This window comes from Gossypium arboreum, chromosome 5 (genome assembly GCF_025698485.1).
Source record: "Gossypium arboreum isolate Shixiya-1 chromosome 5, ASM2569848v2, whole genome shotgun sequence".
NCBI lineage: Eukaryota > Viridiplantae > Streptophyta > Magnoliopsida > Malvales > Malvaceae > Gossypium > Gossypium arboreum.
Window position 1 is genome coordinate 39,882,881 of NC_069074.1, and position 7,991 is coordinate 39,890,871.

Consider the following 7,991-nt stretch of genomic DNA (forward strand, 5'->3'; position numbering starts at 1 on the left):
AAAGTAATACCTAGACTTGGGGAAACAACCTATAATTTTAAATTCTTAAAAATCAACTTATCATGCTTGATTCTCTAACGTCTTAAATTTTAAATAATCAATGCATAAATGCCTATGTTTTAATTCAAGATATATCAATCAAAATCATAAATCAATTAAAATTTATCCTAAATATGATATGAGGGTTTTTCAAGAGAACAAGATGATTATTCAGGGATTTTCTGATAATGAATGAATGCCCCCCACACTTAAGATGTACATTGTCCTCAATGTACAAAGATAGGTATTATAAAATAAAAATAAGATAGGGAGAGAAGTGAAACTTCCTGTATGATGAATTCCTCGAACTAGAATTTTGGAGAGTACTCGGTTCGAGAGTGGAGGAGGATACTCCGGCAGTCATAGAGGTTCATTAGTCCATAAGTCTTGCGCCAAAAGAATATTATATCTAGTGGTAGCTATGGTCGTGGTCGAGCAGGACATGGTAGTCGTGGAGAACTTTTCCCGGTGGAGTTTTAGTTCCTATGTGAGGATGAACTTAAGAGCTCTATATAACTGTGATAAAATTAGGAACTTTTTAAGGGATATCAGGAAGAATAATTACTCGAAAAGAAATAACTGGAATTAATAATTAAAAATAAAATTCTAAATCTAAAAATAAAGAGTAGTTTTAATAAAAATTAAAAACACAAAATAATAAATAAATATTTCTAAACATCTTCATGGCTGGATGGTTCGCTTGGTGGGACTGGCGATGAGATGTGGAGGTGTTGACAAATCTACTATAGAGTAGCATCAATGTTGTCAAATAGTTAAAAAAACTGATGCTCGAATCGGGTGAAACGCTCAGAGATGTCAGCATATGAAGCTTCCGCATTAACTGGAAGAGAGGATGGTGGTGGCTGAGTCGGTGGGTCCTCGTGCTGTGGGGGGACATCATCAGAAATGTCCTCATAGGCCTCCTCCTCGGTAGATTGTGCGAGATGATACTGGGGAGGGTAGGTTCCTCGGCGCCTCTCGATCATCCTCATGCTAAGCATGCTTGAGATGCCTTGTGGAGACATCTAGCCGATGAGAGTGAGGGATGATTCTTGGGTCATGGTGTTGAAAAGCCCGAAGTGTCGCGCTAGTCGGGTCACGTAGGGGCCAATGGAGATGACCCCTTTCCGATGCTGCTCCGTCTGGTCCTAAATTGCAAGGGCGATAAAGTAGGCAAGGTTGATGACGTGCCCTTGCGACATGCACCATAAGAAGTAGACGTCGTGGGTGTTGACGACGCCAGTACTCTCTCGCCTCCCTGTAATCATTTAAGCTAAAATAGAGTGTAAATACCTCAGGGACGGTGGGAGAACTGATGCCTTGGAACGGCTAGGATTGTAGTGCTAAGGGCCAATGTGTGCCAACACTTCGAGGGAGAGAAATGTATGTGCCGACTAAGAGCATTTAGCTCATTCTCCTCTCTGAACTCCTCTGTATATAAGCCTAGTGCAGCACCAAACTTTGGGATGCTTAGCTGGCGGATTAATCCGCCTAGGCGAAACTAGACCGTGCCGGGATCATCGTCCTCGTCATTACGGTCTAAAGATGGAATGTTGAGCAGAGTTCCATTGTGAGCTCGAGGTATGTCAACTCGATAATCACGAAGAATAGCTCCCACAGGTCAGTGGTTAAGAGAGCCCTAATCGCGTCAGCTATCTGGACTTGTTCTATGGCAGCCTAGTCAATGCAGAGGCCCGCAATTAAGGGTCGGGCCCAAAGTATTTGGAACAGTTCTTCTTGAGGCCCTCGGGGAAACTGCAGGAGAGGGTGACGAATCTCCGCGGTTGGACCCGCGGAAGATGACACTCCCTTCCTCTTCTTCGAGGCTGGTACAACGATTTTCTTTCCACATGAGGATGACATGGTACCTGTGATTAGAATCATCAAGTCATCTTGATTAATGGTCGAAGCAAAAGGAATACAATTATCAACTAAAAAGTAGACTTTCAGCCACAACCAAACATAATTAATATAATAATTTTGTGACTTTATCATTGTATGTAGTAATGGCATGTGTAAGATAAAAGAATGAAGCTTTCCTAACAACATGAAATGTATGATAAGTTAATTGAAAAATGAAAATTACATGAGAGACATTGGCATGGAAAATATTATGAGAATGAGCATGGTAAAATCATGGGTGTGAAGTTTCCCTAATCATTTGATTAAACATGCAATGTATAATAACTAAATTAAAAATGCAAACTAAATGATAAAATAATGAGCAATATGAAAAATAGTTCAAAAACAATGAAGATTATGCTACTAATAAGCATTAGTGATAAGTAAAATACAATTGAAAGGAGTAAATAAACGCTAAGAGAGCGAAATTGAAAGTCAAAAACGAAGTTGGACGCGGTGCATGGGCGTGGCAGAGGGCCATGTGGAGTTGCAGCGGCTAGGGTTAGGTTTTTTGAATGGAGAAGAAAGTGAATAGTACATGGTATTTATAGATTTTTAGGGCACACGGCCATGGAACACGCCCGTGTTCCCCAATTTCAGCCGGTGTGATTCGCGAATTTCAAATTTAGGCACGTCTAACATTTAGTACACGTCCATGTTCCTCGGGCGTGTGGGTTCACATGGCCATGTCGCACGATTGTGTCTAGCTTCGTTCGCTTCTCCCATGCCCGTCTGTTCAAGCCCTACGCCCGTGTTCATTTAACAGGTTCGACCACGAGTGTTAGACACGGGCGTGTCGCACGCCCGTGCTGTTTTAACAGGTTCGTCCATGGTTCTTCCACACAGACGTGTCGCACTCCTGTGGTGTTTTGGCAGGCTCGACCACGGCCATATCGCATGGTTGTGGCATTTTATGCCAGCCTATGTTAGGGAAATCTTTTGCCCTATTTTTACACGGCCTTAAGCACGCTCCTGTGCTTGGCCGTGTCTCTGTGGAAACACTTGTATTCAAGATTTCTATTAGTAGGTTAGGAGTTAAATACCAAAATTTAAAGAAATTAATAATGTTAGTGCTCGAGTTGCTTCCCGAGAAGCGTTTATTTATAGTCTAAGCTCGACTTACCTCTCCAGTGAATGGTCATGGTGGTTTGAGGAGTTTATACTCCTCATTCCTGCTATCAATCTCATCAAAATAAGGTTTTAATTGGGTGTTGTTTACCTTAAAAGTGCTAAACTTGGGATGACACACCTCTACCGTACCGAATGGAAAAATACTGAGTACCGTGAGAAGGATTTCCTTATTCGGTGTGATAATGACAATGTGGGGATCTGCAGCATCTAATAAGACCTTATCACCAACCTTAAGTAAATTTGGGGAGGTATCAAACTTATTCTGGCGTAATTTTGGTTTATCGTTTGTTCTCGGTTTATGTCCTCACCATTCGTCTAGCTCCTCTATCCATAGCCTTCGTTCTTCATGAATGTGTCCTCTATTATTACTGGGACATGGCTCGTGAACTTCTTTGAAACTCAATTTCTGCAAAGTTATATTGTCAATTTTAGTAGACTAGTGTAGACCATTACCTTCAATGTTCGATGTGATGCCAGAATTACGAGCTTGAAGGGTGATCGTTTCGTTTCCCACACGAAGTGTAAGCTCACCTATGCTAACATCAATAATTGTTTTAGCAGTTGCTAAAAAGGGTCTCCCTAAAATCAAAGGGGTGTTATTATTCTCCTCTATATCTAGAACAACGAAGTCAACGGGAAATATGAACTTATCTACTTTCACTAGAACATATTCAACAATACCCGTAGGAAATTTATAGTTTTATCTGCCAATTGGATGCTCATCCTAGTTTGTTTAGGTTTCCTAAGACCTAGTTGCTTAAACATTTTGTAAAGCATGATGTTAATACAAGCCCCTAAATCAGCTAATGCATGACTTGTATCTAAACTACCAATTAAGTAAGGAATTGTAAAACTCCCTGGATCTTTCAATTTGTGGGGTAGCTTATTCTGTAAAATAGCTGAGCAGACTGCGTTTAGTCTCACATGCAATGCTTCGTCCAACTTCCGCTTATTTACTAAAAGCTTTTTTAAAAATTTCATTGCATTCGGCGTCTGTGTCAGAGCTTTAATAAACGGTAAGTTAATATGTATTTTTTTAAAAATTTTAAGGAATTTACCGAATAGTTCGTCTGAGCAGTCTTTCCTTGTCGCGTTAGGGTATGGGACACGAGGTTTATATTATTCATTCACCATTTTGTTATGACTTACCTCACTTTTACCTTTGCTCACCACAGTTTCTTGCATCAATTTTAGCTCAGCCGCAATGAATCCTTCATTATCTTGAGTACTAATTGCATTGAGGTGTTCCCTTGGGTTAGGTCTAGTATTACTTTGTAAGCTACCTTGTGGTTGTTCGGAGATTAGTTTGGATAGCTGGCCTATCTGAGTTTCGAGTCCTTGGATCGATGCTTGTTGATTTTTAAGTGCTGTCTCAGTATTTTGGAAACGAGTTTCTGACACCGAGAGGAATTTGGAAAGCATCTCCTCAAGGTTCAGTTTCTTCTCTTGTTGATAAGGTGGTTGTTGAAAACCCTAAGGATTTTGTGGCTTTTGATTCCCTTGACCACCCCAAGAGAAATTTGGGTGGTTCCTCCAACCTACATTATAAGTATTACTGTATGGGTTATTTTGAGATCTAAAGTTATTGTTACCCATATAGTTGACTTGTTCCTCTTCGGTTGTAGGATTGAAGGATTGATATTCTGTATGCACGCCTCCTCCACTTGAGTTACACCTCATTACTAGATGTACCTCCTTAGAATCAAGTAAACCATCAATCTTTTTATTGAGAAGTTCTACCTGATTTGACAACATAGTAACTGAATCGATGTTATAAACGCCTGCTATTTTTGTTGGCTTAGTCCTCATCACTTGCTACTAATAGTTATTCAGTGACATTTCTTTAATGAATTCATAAGCCTCTTCAGGTGTTTTGTTGTTGATGGTTCCTCCAGCAGCTGCGTCAATCATCTTTCTTGTCGAGGGATTAACACCATTGTAGAACGTTTGAACTTACAGCCATAATGGTAACCTATGGTGAGGGCACCTTCGCAATAGATCCTTGTATCTCTCTCATGCATCGTAAAGTGTTTCTAAGTCCATCTGCACAAAAGAAGAAATATCATTACGTAATTTAGCCATTTTAGTTGGCGGAAAATATTTTAGTAAAAAATTTTCGGTCATTTGTTTCCAACTAGTGATAGACCCTCGTGGTAACAAGTTCAACCACTGTTTAGCTTTGTTTCTCAGTGAAAAAGGGAAAAACTAAAGGAGAATGGCATCATCAGAAACGCTATTAATTTTGAAGGTGTCGCAAAACTCTAGAAAATTCGCCAAGTGAGTGTTGGGATCCTCATCCTGCAAACCATCAAACTGAACAAACTTCTGTATCATCTGAATTCTATTAGGTTTCAGTTCAAAATTATTTGCAGCAATAGTAGGTCTAACTATACTTGACTCAGCTCCTATTAAAGAAGGTTTAGCATAGTCATACATAGTATGTGGAGCAGGATTTTGATTAGCCGCAATTGCAGGAGGTAGCTGATTGCCTTGGTTTTCAGCCATCTCTTCGGTTGGGGGTTGAGTATCGTCTTCTTGCTCGTTCTCCGTGTATCTTAAGCTTCGCCTTATTTCTCTTTGGTTTCTACTAACTGTGCGATCGATTTCTTCATCAAAAAGTAATGGTCCCGACGGGTTTCTTCGAGTCATAAACTATAAAAACTTGCCAAGATAAAGAAAAAGTTAATTAATTAGTAGTAATAATGATAAATAAAATTAAATTGCAAGAAAAATAAAAGGCTAAAGTAATAAAAATTTAGTGTTCCTAATATCCTAGTTCCCCGGCAACGGCGCCAAAAACTTGATTGCGTGATTTCGTGATAGGTTTTAAATATTTATAATTACTCGTTCTTGAACTAACTATTATCGCAATGTAGGCAAGTGTACCTATCGAACAGTAGTATAGTTTTAGCAAGACTGGATTGTTGACCCCAAAGGAATTAAAAGTACTAGTAATAACTATCTTTTTATTATCTAGCCTAAAAATACAGAGGTTTTGTTTTAATTAACTAATTATCTAAACTAAGAACGCATAGAGAAAAGAATTGGGGAATTGCTTTTGAGAAAATCGATTGACTTAAGACAATACCTAAGGAAAAATTCACCTAGACTTTACTTGTTATTCTGGCTCCGAATCGGATGATTTATTCATTGAACTTGTTTCGTAGAGATCCCTAAGTTTTGTTATTATCCCTATTCAAGACTAATAACGTCTAATCCCTAGATTGAATAACTGAGACTTTTCTCTAATTAACACTCTAGGGTTACATTAACTCGATCTATGGATCCCTTTATTAGGTTTCACCCTAATCCGGCAAAATCTTATCACCCTATTTCTAGGTGCGCAACCAACTCCGCTTAATTATGATAAATGTACTATTAGCCAGTGTCTATTCCTCCTCTAAATAAGAGCTTATCTTGAATTAGTATCCTGGGATATCAAAACAAGAATTAAGAACAAGTTAGATATTTATCTTACGATTCAGAAAATAATAACAAGATTCATCTTAGGTTTCATTCCCCTTAGGTATTTAGGGGTTTAGTTCATAACTAAATAAGAAAACATCTCAGAAGAATAAAGAATACAAAACATAAAGAAGACCCAAAACTCCTGAAAGGAAAGTAAGGAGAGATCTTCAGTCTTGATGATGAAACTTGCTTCGGAGATGGATCAATCGACTTCCTTAGAGTAATTCCTTACCCCCTATTCTCCGTCTCCCTTTTCTTCCTCCTCTAGGCTGTATTTATAGGCTTTGGAATGCCTATGAGCCCTCAAAAGTTGCCTTTTCTAAATTGGACTCAACTTGGGCTCGGCAGGGACACACCCGTGTGACACGCCCGTGTGCGATTACTTTATGCCGTGTTTGAGCCTGCCAAATTAGCACGGTCGTATGGGCTGCCCGTGTGAGGAAGTCCAGGCCGTGTTGAATTCGTACTTTGGCCCATTTTCTCTATTTTTGGTTCGTTTCTCGTTCCTTTCGCTCTCTTATGCTCTCCTAAGTATAAAACATGAAATTAAAGCATTATGAGCATCAAATTCACTAATTCTTATGGAAAATCATCAATAAAATACGTTAAACATAGGGTAAAAATATGTATAAATTATGGTTTATTAGTACTATTTATCTATTTTGAAATTAGAATTAGAGTGCGCAGCAGAAGCATATTGGTGTAACCTGGGTGGCGTGACTATTGGATAGTTGGAAATTTCGAGGACGAAATTTCTTTAAGGGGGTAGAGCTGTAACGCCCTGAATTTGGGCCTAGAAGTATTAGGTTTTGAGTAGGGGTGTAGATAGGAGACTGGTCATAAATATTTAATTGTGCAAGAGAGTGGCACAATTGAGTGTTTGACTTACTGGTTGTGTGCTCTAAAAGTGTCTGAGAAGTCATGGGTTCAAGTCCTGGCTTCCACAAAATTTTGGTTTTTAAGGATAAAACCCCTATCTTTGGTCAGTAGGGTTATAAGTAAAATTTGGTAAAGTATGATATAAAAAGCCAATTAGCCAAGTGGTAAGTGGCGTATGGAGTGTGCAAGGGGTATGAGGCTCGAATCCCTACTTGTGCAAATGGGGATTATTTTTTCCGGTGGCTTTAGGAGGAAGTTGTATTTGACCGAAACAACAAGGGTTTTAACAGATTTGGTTGGGATTGTTGTTAGCCGAATTTTAAGAGATGGATGGGAGAAATTTAAAGAGAAAATTGAGGAAGATTCGAATTTGGAGGAGAGTCTTGCTGAGTTTGAACTCTGGCACTTAGTGTTTCGGTTTTGTAGATGTTGGGGAGGTGTTTAATATGTTGAAGGCTAAATGAATTTGTGGAGTGTTTTTGGTCATAAAAATTCAGCTATAGGCTTTTGGGTGCCATTTTAGTGTTAGCTAACCATAGGTCATTTTCGTTTCATTACCTCGGGTTGGCAAT

At 39.1% G+C, this 7,991-nt stretch overlaps 1 non-coding gene across 1 annotated transcript; it reads left to right on the forward strand.

Annotated features, from left to right (window-relative positions):
- Positions 1–5,041: 5,041 nt before the first annotated feature.
- Positions 5,042–5,148, forward strand: LOC128293541 (small nucleolar RNA R71). The gene has a single exon (XR_008283722.1). It is a non-coding gene; the product is annotated as a small nucleolar RNA R71 (small nucleolar RNA).
- Positions 5,149–7,991: the final 2,843 nt, after the last annotated feature.